Genomic DNA, 15,016 nt, shown 5'->3' on the forward strand with positions numbered 1-15,016 from the left:
GGATGGAAAAAGATATTCCATGAAAATAGTAACCAAAAGAGAATAGGAGTAGCTATACTAATATCGGACAAAATAGACTTTAAACCAAAAAAAAAAAAAGGTTACAAGAGACAAAGAAGGATATTATATATTAATAAAATATTCAATACAGGAAGAAGTGTAATAATTATAAACATTTATGTACCTAATGACAGACCATCAAAATATACAAAGCAAAAATTGACAGAATTGAAGGGAGAAATAGTTCAACAATAATAGTTGGAAACTTTAATATCCTACTTACAATAATGGATAGAACAAACGGAGAGAAGATAAGTAAGGAAATAGAAGACTTAAATAACACAATAAACCAACTAGATGTAACAGACATATACAGAACACTCTACCCAACAACAACAAAAAATTTAAAAATTTTGTGCATCAAAATATGCTATAAACAGAGTAGAAAGGCCACACAGGATGGGAGAAAATATTTGCAATTGTGTATCTGATAAGGGATTAATATCCAGAATATATAGAGAATTCCTAAACTCAACAACAAAATAGCAAACAACCTGATTCAAAAATGGGCAAAAGACTTGAATAGACATTTCTCCAAAGAATATATATGAAAGAACAATAAGCACATGAAAAAATGCTCAACATCACTAATCATTAGGGAAATACAAGTCAAAACTACAGTGAAGTACCACCTCATACCCATTGTTATTGAAAGAAAACAAAACAAAACAGAAAATAACAAGTGCTGGCAAGGATGTGGAGAAATTGGTACCATTATGCACTGTTGGTGGGAATGTAAAATGGTATAGCCACAGTGGAAAACAGTATGGCAGTTCCTCAAAAATTAAAAATAGAATTACCATATGATCCAGCCATTCCACTTCTGAGTCTATACCCAAAAGAATTGAAAGCAGGGTCTCAAAGAAATACTTATACACCCATGTTCATAGCAGCATTATTCACAATAGCTAAAACATAGAAGAAACCCAAGTGTCCATTGATGGAAGAATGGGTAAGCAAACCGTGGTTTATACATACAATGGAATCTTTTTTCTTTTTTTCTTTTTTTACTGAAGTATAATTGAAAATGATCACCACAATAAATCTAGTTACCATCTGTCACCATACAGAGTAATTACAATATTATTGACTATATTCCATATATATATATATATATATTCCCTATATATAAATATATTTCCTGAATATATTTAGGAAAAAACGCATACACCCTTTTTGGCCAACCAAGCAAGCCGGAAATGCAAATCAGCACTACAAAGAAGTCTCACTTCCCATCGGGCAAAAGGGCCATCCTAAAAAAGTGTAAAAACCAGAAATGCAGGACAGGCCAGGGAGAAAAGGAAGCCTTGTTACACTGATGGGTGGGATGTAAATTGCCAACGGCCACTCTGGAGAAGTGTACGGTATGTCCTGAAACATCTAAAAAACACAGCTAGAGAGCATAGGGCACTTCCACTCATGGGCATATAAATTGGGAAAACTAAAAATCAACAAGACACAGGCACCCCAAAGTTTAGGGCTGTGACTAACCTATTTTATAACTGGAAGTTTGTACTTCTATTTATTTATTTATTTATTTATATTTTTGGCTGCATTAGGTCTTTGTTGTGGCACGCGGGATCTTTTTGTTGTGGTGCGTGGGCTCTTCGTTGCAGCGTGTGGGCTTCTCTCTAGTTGTGGCATGTGGGTTTTCTCCCTCTAGTTGTGGCGTGTGGGCTCCAGGGCATGTGGGCTCTGTAGTTTGCTGCACGCAGCCTCTCTAGTTGAGGTGTGGGAGCTCAGTAGCTGTGGCGCGTGGTCTTAGTTGCCCTGCGGCATGTGGGATCTTAGTTCTCCAACCAGGGATCGAACCCATGTCCCCTGCACTGGAAGGTGGATTTTATACCACTGGACCACCAGGGAAGTCCCTGGAAGTTTTTACTTCTTAATCTCTTTCACTCATCTCCCTCCCTCCACTCTGGAAACCACCAGTTAATTCTCTGTATCTCTGAGTCTGTTTCTGTTTTAAGTTTATTCATTTGTTTTGTTTTTTAGATTTTACATATAAGTGAAATCATATGGTACTTGTCTTTATCTGACTGACTTGCTTCACATAGCATAATACCCTCTAAATCCATCCATGTTGTTGCAAATGGCAAGACTTCATTCTTTTCTATGGCTGAGTAATATTCCATTGTATATGTATATATACCACATCTTCTTTATCCATTCATCTATGGATAGACACTTAGGTTGCTTCCATATCTTGCTGTTGTAAATAATGATGCAATGAACATAGATGTGCATATATGCTTTCAAATTAGTGTTTTTGTTTACTTCAGAAAAATACCCAGAAGTGGAATTGCTGGATTGTATGGTAGTTCTATTTAAATTTTGTGAGGAATCACCATACTGTTTTCCATAGTATCTGTACCAGTTTCATTCCTACCAAAGCACATGAGGGTTCCCTATTCTCCACATCCTCACCAACATTTGTTTTTGTTGTCTTTTTGATAATAGCCATTCTGCTAAGTGTGAGGTGATATTTCATTATGGTTTTGATTTGAATTTTCCTGATGATTAGTGATGTTGAGCATCTTTCCATGTGTCCGTTGGCCATCTGTTATGTCTTTTTGGGAAAATGTCTATTCAGGTCCTCTCATCATTTTTTAATTGGGTTGTTTGTTTTTTTGCTATTTAGTTGTATGAGTTCTTTGTATATTTTGGATATTAACCCTTTCTTGCATATGTCATTTGCAAATATCTTCTCCCACTCAGTAGGTTACATTTTCGTTTTGTTGATAGTTTCCTTCACTGTTCAAAATCTTTTTAGCCTTATGTAGTCCCACTTGTTTATTTTTTCTTTTGTTTCCCTTTCATGAGGAGACATATCCCCCCAAATATTGCTGTGTCAAAGAGCATACTGCCTATGTTTTCTTCTAGGAGTTTTATGGTTGCAGGTGTTACTTTTAATTCTTTAATCCATTTTGAGTTTATATTTGTATATGGTATGAGCAAGTAGTCCAGTTTGATTCTTTTGCATCTAGCTGTCCAGTTTTCCCAGCACGATTTATTGAAGAGGCTGTCTTCTCTCCATTGTGTATTTTTGCTGCCTTTGTCATAGATTAATTGACTGTAAGTGTATGGGCTTATTTCTAGGCTCTCTATCCTGTTCCACTGATCTATGTGTCTCTTTTTGTGCCAGTACTATACTGTTTAGATTACTGTAGTTTTGTAGTATAACTTGAAATCAGGGAGTATAATACTTCTAGCTTTGTTCTTCATTCTCAGATTGTTTTGGCCATTCAGGGTCTTTTGTGTTACTACAAAAACTTTAGAATTATTTGTTCTAGTCTGTGAAAAATGTTGTTGGCATTTTGATAGGAATTGCACTGAATCTGTAGATTGCCTTGGGTAGTATGTCATTTTAACAATACTAATTCTTCCAATCCATAAACGTGGTATATCTTTCCATTCATTTGTGTTATTTTCAGTTTTTTTCATTGATGTCTCAGTTTTCTGAGTACAGGGCTTTAACCTCCTTAGTTAGATTTATTCCTGGGTATTTTATTCTTTTTTATGCAATTGTAAAAGGGATTGTTTTCTGTATTTGTCTTTTGGATACTTCTTTGTTAGTGTACAGAAATGCAACAGATTTCTGTATATTAATTTTGTATGCTGAAACTTTGCCAAATGCATTGATGAGCTCTAGTAGTTTTCTGGTGGCGTCTTTAGGATTTTCTATATGTGGTATCATGTCATCAGCAAACAGTGACAGTTTTACTTTTTCCTTTCCAATTTAGATTACTTTTATTTCTTTTTATTGTTTGATTCCTGTGGCTAGGACTTCCAATACTGTGTTGAATAAAAGTGGCAAGAGTGGGCATCCTTGTCTTGTCTCTGATCTTAGAGGAAATGCTTTCAGCTTTTGACCATTGAATATGATATTGACTATAGGTTCATCATATATGGCCTTTATTATGTTGGGGTATGCTCCCTCTATACCCTCTTTGTTGAGAATTTTTATTATAAATGGATGTTGAATTTTTTTTTTTTGGATGTTGAATTTTGTCAAGAGTTTTTCTGCATCAGATAATCATATGATTTTTATTTTCAAATTGTTAATATGGTGTATCACATTGATTGATTTGCAGATATTGAACCATCCTTGCATTGTGGAATAAATTTCACTTTATCATGGTATATGATTCTTTTAATGTATTATTGAATTTGATTTGCTAGTATTTCATTGAGGATTTTTGCATCTATGTTCATCAGAGATATTGGACTGTAATTTTATTTTTTTGTGGTGTCTTTGCCTGGTTTTGGTATCAGGGTGATGCTGGTCTTGTAGAATGAGTTCGGAAACATTCCTCCCTTTTTAATTTTTTGGAGTAGTTTGAAAAGAATTTGTGTTAATTCTTCTTTAAGTGTTTGGTAGAATTCACCTGAGAAACCATCTGGTCCTGGACTTTTGTTCATTGGGAGTTTCTTGATTAATGATTCAATTTCATTACTGGTAATTGGTTTGTTCATATTTTCTATTTATTCCTGATTCAGTCTTGTGAGGTTGTACATTTCTAGGAAATTATCCATTTCTTCTAGGTTGTCCATTTTATTGGCATATAATTGTTCATCATAATCTCTTATGATCCTTTGTATATCTGTAGTGTCGGTTGTAACTTTTATTTCTGATTTTATTTATTGGGACTGTTCTCTTTCTTTCTTGATGAATCTGGCTAAAGGTTTATCTATTTATTTAGCTTTTCAAAGAATCAGCTCTTAGTTTCAGTGATCTTTTCCATTGTTCTTTTAGTTTCTTTTTATTTATTTCTACTCTGACCTTTACTATTTCTTTCCTTTTATTAACATCTGGGTTTTTTTTTGTCCTTCTTTTTCTAGTTCCTTTAGGTGTAAGGTTAAATTGTTTATTTAAGATTTTTCTTGTTTTCTGAGGTAGGCTTTTATCACTATAAACTTCTCTCTTAGAACAGCTTTTTTAGTATACCATAGATTTTGGATCATTGTGTTTCCATTTTCATTTGTCTTCAGGTATTTAAAAAATTTCCTCTTTGATCTCTTCAGTGACCCATTGGTTGTTTAGTAGTACTTTGTTTAGCATCCATGTGTTTGCATTTTTTGCAGTTTTAAAAACTGTAGTTGATTTCTAGTCTCATACTGTTGTAGTCAGAAAAGATGCTTGATATGATTTCAAGCTTCTTAAATTTATTGAGACTTGTTCTGTGGCCTAGAATTTGATCTATCCTGGAGAATGTTCCATATGTGCTTGAAAAGAATGTATATTCTACTGCTTTTGGATGGAATGTTCTATATATATTTATTAAGTCGATGTGGTCTAATGTGTCATTTAAGGCCATTGTTTCCTTATTGATTTTCTGTCTAGATCATCTGTCCATTGGTGTAAGTGGGGCATAAAAGTCCCAAACTAGTATTATATTTTTGTTAATTTCTCCCTTTATGTTTTGTTAATATTTGCTTTATATATTTAGGTGCTCCTATGTTCGGTGCATATAACTTACAACTGTTATATCTTCTTGTTGGATTGTTCCCTTGATCATTATGTAATGTCCTTCTTTGTCTCTTGTTACAGTCTTTGTTTTAAAGTCCATTTTGTCTGATATAAGTATTGCTAACCTAGCTTTCTTTTCATTTGCATTTGGATGGAATACTTTTTCCATTTCCTCACTTTCAGTCTGTGTGTTGTCTTTAGATCTGAAGTGAGTCTCTTATAGGCAGCATATATATAGGTCTTATTTTTGTATCCATTCAGCCACTCTATGTCTTTTTTTTTTTTTAAAGTTACTTGCCTTTCTTTTATTTATTTATTTATTTATTTATGGCTGTGTTGGGTCTTCGTTTCTGTGCAAGGGCTTTCTCTAGTTGTGGCAAGCGGGGGCCACTCTTCATCGCGGTGCGCGGGCCTCTCACTATCGCGGCCTTTCTTGTTGTGGAGCACAGGCTCCAGACACGCAGGCTCAGTAATTGTGGCTCACGGGCCCAGTTGCTCTGTGGCATGTGGGATCTTCCCAGACCAGGGCTCGAACCCGTGTCCCCTGCATTGGCAGGCAGATTCTCAACCACTGCGCCACCAGGGAAGCCCCACTCTATGTCTTTTGATTGGAGCATTTAATCCACTTATATTTAAAGTAATTTTTTTTGGTCATGCTGTGTGACTTGCAGGATCTTAGTTCCCTGACCAGAGATTGAACCCATGGCCCCTGTAGTGGAAGCGCAGAGTCCTAACCACTGGACCACCAGGGAATTCCCTAAAGTAATTATTGATAGGTATGCACTTATTGCCTTTTTAATTGTTTTATGGTTGTTTTGTAGTTCTTTTTTGTTTCTTTCTCCTTTTGCTCTCTTCCCTTTTGATTTGATGACTATCTTTAGTATTATGTTTGGATTCCTTTCCTTTGTTGTGAGTGTCTTATGGGAGTTCCCTTGTGTATAACTAATGCTTTTCTCTTGCTGCTTTTAAATATCTTTATATTTATGCCAATTATTTTATATCTAAATATAATTAAATATCTTTAATTTTTGCCATTTTAATTACAGCATGTCTTGGTGTGGACCTCTTTGGGTTCATCTTGTTTGGGACTCTATGCTCTTTGGATCTGAATATTTGTTTCTTTTCCCAGGTTAGGGAAGTTTTCACTTATTATTTCTTCAAATAAGTTCTCTGCCCCCTTTTCTCTCTATTCTCCTTCTGGGCCCTTGGAATGTGAATATTACCATGTTTGATATTGTCCCAGAAGTCTCTTAAACTATCCTCATTAGGCACTTCCCTGGTGGTGCAGTTGGTAAGAATCCACCTGCCAATGCAGGGGACATGGGTTCAAGCCCTGGTCTGGGAAGATCCCACATGCTGCAGAGCAACTAAGCCCATGCACCACAACTACTGAGCCTGCGCTATAGAGCCTGAAAGCCACAACTACTGAAGCCTGCGGGCCTATAGCCTGTGCTCTGCAGCAAGAGAAGCCACTGCGATAAGCCCACGCACCACGACAAAGAGTATCCCCCACTCACCACAACTAGAGAAATCCCACACAGCAACAAAGACCCAACGCAGCCAAAAAACAAAAAAAACAAACAAAAAAACCTACAGGAAGAATTATATTTCAAAATGAGACTTCAGAAGTAGCCCTAATTAAAGTCAGGAATAAGATGTATATCCAGTATTGTAGTGTCTATTTATCATTGTACTGGAGATACAATGCCATAAGACACAAAAAGAAAGATGTAAGAATTGGAAAGGAATAGATAAAATTACTCTTATTTGTAGACAATATGACTACCTACAGAGAAAATTCAAGTAAATTCACAGAGAAACTATTAAAACTAATCAGAAAATTTAGTAAAGTTGCTGGGTGTATGATCAATATATAAAAATTGGTAAATGTAAATATTATTAGCAAATGTAATAGAAAAATATATCTCATTCATAACTGCAACATAAACTATAAGGTACATAGGAATGAACTTAGGAGATGTGTGAAATATTTAAAGAGAAAAGTAGAAAACAGTATTGAAGGACATAAAATAAGACCTTAATAAATGAACGGGAAGACTCAAGGTCAAAAGATGACAACTATTCCCAAAATTATCCAAAAATTAAATGCAATTAGAATTTTTAAAAATCCCAATTATAGAGCTTGACATACTGATTCAAAAACTGTAGAACAAAACACCAAGAGTATCTAAGACAATTTGAAAAAAGTGAATAAGGTAAAGGAACTTACCTTACCCAATATCAACACTTCTAATAAAGCTATAGTAAAAATGTAGACAGATTATTTGGTTATGAATATGTATAAAGAAAAAAGGAGATTTCTTTTTTCAAAAGGGCATAGTTTTATGACCTCAGGATAAGGAAGACTTGCTTAAATACAAGAAACACAATAAATTTTGATACATTCAAACTTAACACTTCTGTACAATAAAAGACACCATAAACAAAGATAAAAGCCAAGTCACAAACTGAGAGAATATATGTACAACCCCCAGAGCTGACAGGGTTCAATCAGAAAATCCAAACCACTAGGGGTGACATGCCATAAGGCATTTATTATGGAAATTTGATCTTATATAATTATGGGAACTAGTTAAACAGTTCACATACAGCTATTGCTTCTGCATCTAGTACTGAGGGCTCAACTAGGCAAGGTAGGCAGTGAGGAATGAAAAGTGAACATGAAGTGGGGAGGATCGGGATAGCTGGAACCTTCGAGGAAGAGCTGAAGCTCTCAAGAAGAAACTGGAACTCACTTCTTTCTTTCACTCCCTCCAAGCCTCCAACTTCCATGATGCAGGAGATCAGTAGAAGAATCTGGTGTCTTTCATCCCAGAGCTAAAAATGCACCTAGCCCAGGAGTTGAAGAAGCTGAAGGAGGAGATCCAATGAGAGCTGAAAGAGCTGCAGACTTGGCTCTTGCCTCACGCCAGTAAAGTGAACCAACAGGTCCACAACACTGTGCTTGAACTGCAATAACACCTGACCCTACAGCGACCTTCCAAGTATAAACATAGCTGCTTCACTTCTACCTTTCAAATATCATGGAAATTTCTCCTGTGGCCAACCCTAGCCCAGAACCATAGAGGAAAGGGAATTCTAGGAAGTATGATTCCAGCTTAGTTAAGGTGATACAGTCCAAAGCCATCACCGTCCACCCTTTGTCAACTTGGCATCCATAAATACCTGTTTTCACCAGACGTAACTTTCAAATAAAGTTTGAAAGCAAACTACAGCGAAATTCTGTTTCCGCTTAACATCATATACCTACCCCTGTACGATGAAAATATGTCGGAGCAATTGGTTATCCATGTGGAAAAAGAAAAAGTTCATTTCTAACCCTCCCCTGCCAAAAGAAGATACAAAGTCTGTAAGTTCATAGTTTTCATAGTTTGGTGATGTTCACCTCTCTTCTAGCTATGTCACACTGCCCCTGTGATATCCTGTAACAATTACTGATGAATAATGTTAAAAACTTATTTAGACAGTAGGGGGATGGGAAGGCGAAGGGAAATTTTGGTTAAAACACAAAAATATTTACATTGAAATAAGAAGAAAAGTTTCGTCCTCATTCCTGCAACTGGTTGTGTTGTGTTAGCTGATATTTAAAAATACGCTTCCACTCCCCATTTCATATTCCCTGCCTGATGGGGTGACCCTTGTTTCTGCCAATAGCACTCCTTCCTGCATTAGTTTGTAGTAGTTTTGCTGTCAGTTTTAATCACAGGAGGTGAGAATACTTGGTAAAGAGACTCCCCTTTCCCCCCTTGATTGTCAGGACCAACCACCCCAGGCAGTACAATAACCTTCTTTGCCTGTTGATTCACTGGTAAGAGAAGCCCAAAGTAGCCAGGGCCAGTCTCAATTTACAGTTCAATGGAACCACTGCTATGTTTCCTGTGGAAATATTTCTCTTTGGGGAACTAATACTCTAGATTAACATAGCCCAAAGTTTCAGAGACAGAAAGCAACAATTCTGCTAGAGAAGTACTGTGTGCTATCTCATTTATACTCTGTTTCCTGACTCACGAATCCTTGCTTTGGGAGAAACAGCACCCTATGTCAGTTGCTCATTTAGAGCACATCCTGCATCCTGAAGGGCATTACCCAAGCCCTCAAGGTGTTGCCACCCAGCTGGAACCATAACTGAGTCTTCAAAAGACCATTCTACTGTTCTCTCAGGCCAGCTACTTTAGAGTGATGGGGAACATGGTAAGACCAGTGAAGACCATGAGCCTGAGCCCATTGTTTCTCTTCATTTGCTGTAAAAGAAATTCTTTGGTCAAAAGCAATGCTATGTGGAATGCCATGACATACAGATAAGGCATCCTGTATGTTCACAGATGGTGATTTTGGCAGAAGCATTGTGGGCAGGGAAGGCAAATCCATGTCACAGTTACTGGATATTCCATTGAGAACAAAGCCCTGCTCCTTCCTTTGTAAACAACCTGCCACCATGTGGCTGATTGATTTCCAAATTGGGAACTCAGTGTTGGCTTTTACTGTTGGCAGGTTGGGCACTCAGCAGTGGCTGTAGCCAGACTGGCCTTGGTGAGTGAGAATCCATGTTACTAAGCCCATGCATGACCTCTATCCCTCCCACCATGGCCACATTTTTCATGAGTCCATTAATAATAACTCTACCTACTTTGTCTTTGGTGACTAAGTACCATTACTTGGTCCCTGCTAACCTGGGATTTCATCATCCCCATTGAATTTGGGGAGCCAGATTCAATAGTGTAAATTCCTACCATTATTTTTGGCCTACATAGAATAGCCACCATAGAGCTCTTCAAGGATATCAGGGCTCTCCTTGTGAATGTGCTTCTCACAGGCTTGGGGAAAGGAGTGTCCTCTGGACTTTCCTGAGCACATTTTTTAGGAGGTAGGTAAATAGGTCTTATATGATAAATCTACTGTAGCATTCCAATCTTCCTTAGCCTTTGAATACTTTCTTCTACTGTATACCAAAGAAGTTTTGACATTCTAGCTTCCAGATTTCAATCAGCCAACTGAGCAAATGGTTGGAACCACTCAAGCTAACACATTGAATCAGAAATTTCTACATTAATAAATAAATGTAGCCTAATCTGACTTTATATTCCTTCCTTCCACCCTGAGTCTGCACCTTAGGGATCCATATCTACACATTTCCCCAGGTTTCCATTGATATAAATTGGCAAAGTCATGAAATTATTTTGGTGTATATCACACCTTCTCTTGAATCATGCTTTGTACTTCACCCTTTGGAGTCTGTTTGGACTTGAGCCTATAAGCAATGGAGGTAGATCCTGAGAAAAATCAATACTTCTACTTCAGGGAAGGCCACTACAGGCCCCACAGGCAAGGGAGACTTCCTCAGATAGGGGTGGAAGTGCCATTTCTACTGAAAAAAGAGGTTCAGCAGAACTTAGGGACTCAAGGTCCCCAGGTTCATGGGAATCTGTCAATACATGTCTCCATCCTAACTTTCATGGTCCCACTCCTTCCCAATCAACTACCTAATTTTAACAGAAGAGAATTCTGAGGACACAAGCCATAGTCCCTACATGGACCTTGAGATGGGAATGTAAAGCCCTGACTCATCATATTCTTTCCCCAAGTTCTTCAGGGCACTTTAGCAACCTACCAATCTCATTCTAATTGTTATGCTCAAGCAAATACTTGGTCAATCAAAGCATTGACTTCTATAGGCACTTGATTGCAATTGTCTACAGGTGATTATTTTTTTTCTTTCCTTCTTTCTTTTTTTTTTTGAATTTTTTGGCCATGCCACAGGGCATGCAGGATCTTATCTCCCCAACCAGGGATCGAACCCACGCCCCCTGCAGTGGAAGCTTGGAGTCTTAATCACTGGACTGCCAGGGAAGTCCCTACACGTGATTATTTTAAAACATTTTCTCCTGTTATATGCCATGGAGTAACAGTGATCCCTTTACCCCTGGTAACCCTTGGTGACCCTTGGTAAGGGTCATGTATGCCTTTAGATCTAATTAGATCACAGAATCAATTCTAGACAATTTAGACCAAATTTAGAGAACCCATCACTCACTAAGGTTCTGTTCTTCTTGGAACTATGTCTGCTAGCAAATTCTATTCCAGTCAGGATCCAGTCTGTGAAGCAGAACCACTAGGAGTGACAATAGGATAAGGAATTTATTATGGGAATTTGACTTTATGCAATTATGGGAGCTGGTTATAGAGTCTATGTGAGGCTGTTACTTCTTTTTCTGGGGTTGGGGACTGAAATCCCCTGGGCAGGCAGTCGAGAAGGAAAGATGGATATGAAGTGGGGAAGCAAGGACGAACCAGGATCCAGGAGGAAGAGCGAGAGGGAGCTGGAAACGGCCCCAGTCTCACACCACCTCCAAGCCTCTAACTTCGTTGATGTAGGTGACCTGCAAAAGACTCTGGTGTCCTTTGTTCTAGAACTAAATACATACCTAGCCCAGGAGTTGGGGAAAGTGAAGAGGGTCTGGGGACAGATAAAGGAGCTTTGTGTCCAGCTGCTGCCCCCACCAGCAAGGGGAGCCAGCAGCTCAGCCGCGGCGCGTGAGCCACCCCAGCGCCTACCTCACACAGTGTGAACGTGCTGCCTGCAGCGTCACTTCTGCCACACAAGTATCATGCGGATTTCTCCTGTGGCCGAACCTAGCCCAGAACCATGTAAGGAAGGAAATTCTGGGAAATGTAGTTCTAGCTTAGCTAAGTTGACCCAGTACAAAGCCACGAGCCTATTTATAAAAAGGTTTAAACATGTATAAGGGGCTTCCCTGGTGGCACAGTGGTTAAGAATATGCCTGCCAATGCAGGGGACACGGGTTCGAGCCCTGGTCCAGGAAGATCCCACATGCCGCGGAGCAACTAAACCCGTGCGCCACAACTACTGAAGCCCGTGTGCCACAACTACTGAGCCGGAGCGCCTAGAGCCCGTGCTCCACAACAGGAAAAGCCACCGCCATGAGAAGCCTGCGCACCACAACGAAGAGTAGCCCCCGCTCACCACAACTAGAGAAAGTCCGCGTGCAGCAACGAAGAGGCAACACAGCCAATAAATAAATAAATAAATAAATAAACAAACATGCATAAGATAAAACATAAATAAGTGGTACAAGTATAAAGACATTCTTGAGCATGATAAATATGACAATTAAAATAGGGATAAGCTCCGGGGAAGAAGAAGGGAATGGGACTAGGGAGGGGTACATATGCTGTTAATTTTCTGTAATATTTCTTAAAACAACTAGAGTAAAAATGTTTGATAAAAGTGGGTGGTGGTGGGCATATGGATATGCTTTGTATTATTCTCTATACTTGTCTATAGGTTTTACATGTAGAGAGGAGGAAGAGGGGGAAAAAGGTAATAATAATGATTGCTAATACTTACTGATCACTTAAGCTTTACACTTGGATTATCTCACTTAAGTAGAGAACTAGTTTCTTTCTCTGGACTGAGGGGAGAAACATAGCTGTAGACACCAATATTCTGAACCCTAGTCAGGACCCCAGGGCCACCGGGGACCGAGGAAGTTGGAGAAGGTATGTTGGGAGACCCCTTGGCTGCCCTTTCCTCCAACACCCTCGAGAATCCTTGTCCCTTTTCTCCTTTTCCACCTTCTCTTTCGCAGAGTCTCTCTCCATCCCTCTTTCTCTTTCATCTTGCCAAAGGGAGACTTTTTCACCCAGAAGAAAGGTGCTAACTAGGGAATATGGTGGTCATTGCAGCTGAGATGCAGGGCCCACACACATCAGGCCTCAAGTCCAGCCCAGCCTACAGGAAGAGAAGGCCTGAGGGCCACCTCGGGGGAAGCCCCACACCTCCTCCCACTGCCCAGCTGTCTCAGCTCCCCCCACACCTGCTTCTCCCCTCCTCTGCCCCTCCTGCACCCCCTTGCACCTGACAGGCCAAGAGCAAACAAGTTGTTGTTTGTTCCTCTCTCCCAGGAATGCACAGTGACACAGAAGAGGCGCACATTGCTAACACACATTGCACTTTGCAGTTACCTACTGTTTCCTAGCTTTTTCTTATGTATGCTGCTTTTAAGACTTTCTCTGAAATCCTGTGCTCTTTAATTAGACTGAAGTCAACAAACATCTATTTGTTTGAGACCTATTTTATGTGCTGGGTTTATGAGGGGTGCAAAGGAATGAAGACTACCGTTTCTTCCCACTGGGAACTCACAATCTCATGGTGGGGGAGATTCACAACTAAGTAATGTGACTGTCAAACTAAAAGGGCAGATTCTATGTGAGTATGAAGGACAGAGATTAGCTATAGCTTCAGAGATCCAGGAAGGCTTCTTGGGGGAGGCTTTCCTCTGCAGATACTTCCAAAGAGAGGATAGCCTACAAAGGCAAGGAGTGGGGGAGATTATGCAAAAAGAATGTGCTGTGAGAGAAGAGAGAAGGGCTAGCTAGTATGGACCCGTGTGGACTCCCAGCTTTAAGGATGGGCAAAGGCAGAGGGAAGAAGCAGTGATCAGAGAGGAAGTGTAAGGACCAGGGCAGACAACCCTCATTCAGTGAGACTAGTATGTTTTCTACCCACTTAGAGTACTTTAGAGCTGGTTGGGGCCTCCGCAGCCAACTAGTCAAAGCCCTTTGTTGTACTGAAAGGAAGGACATTGAGACTGAACTAAGTGGGGAGAGATTTGCACAAAAGGCAAAACTTGGTCCAGGACTCAGCTTCCAGCTCACTGTACACCATACCCCTGTGACAACCCCAGACCCAGGTCAGCAGCTTCTTTGTCATGTTACCCACCAGCCACGCCTACCACAGTACCCAGCACACAGTAAGTACACACATATTTGCTGAATTGAATTCTATTTCTCCTTTATTCCTCCAGTTTCTAAAGAAAGGAACAAGAAAGAGGGATGGTCCTCTACCAAACCCCTATTTATACCACAGGCACTGGGTAAGGGGTGTATCTTGTTGATCCCCATGATTCTGCTGTTATTCCCATTTTATAGATGGGGAAACTGGATCTTGAAGAGCTAAGATTTGTTTTACAGCTAGTGAACTGTAAGAATTCAAACCCAGGTCCATCTGACGCTAAATTCCACACTAAGAGTGTCAACTTAAATGGCTGAAATTGAATTTAATTGAGTTAATTTCTCCTCTGTGCCCCACAGCCCTTCAAGGGGGGAGGATTATTTTTTCCCTTTGGGGGTGCATGGGGGATGGAGCTGTAGTAGAAGGGTGTGTGTGTGTGAGAGAGAAAGTAAATCCTTTTAAAGACCGACTTGTTTCAACTACTTATAACTGACTGAACTTCCAACACCAGTAGAAGAGGTGAACAAAGGTATCGGTTCTTTTTAAAAAGTCACTGACAGTCAGGTTCAGCCCGTCTCTGCATCATCACATTCAAACCTGGTCTGAGGGTCCAGAAACTCAGGGGTGTTGTTGAAATGGAAAAACACAGAAGGAGTTGGGTTATCATGTGTGTCATCTCTCCAAGTGTCTTGTAAGCAGATGGAGTTGGAGGG

The sequence above is a fragment of the Balaenoptera ricei genome, chromosome 13 (genome assembly GCF_028023285.1).
Source record: "Balaenoptera ricei isolate mBalRic1 chromosome 13, mBalRic1.hap2, whole genome shotgun sequence".
In the NCBI taxonomy this organism is placed as follows: Eukaryota; Metazoa; Chordata; class Mammalia; order Artiodactyla; family Balaenopteridae; genus Balaenoptera; species Balaenoptera ricei.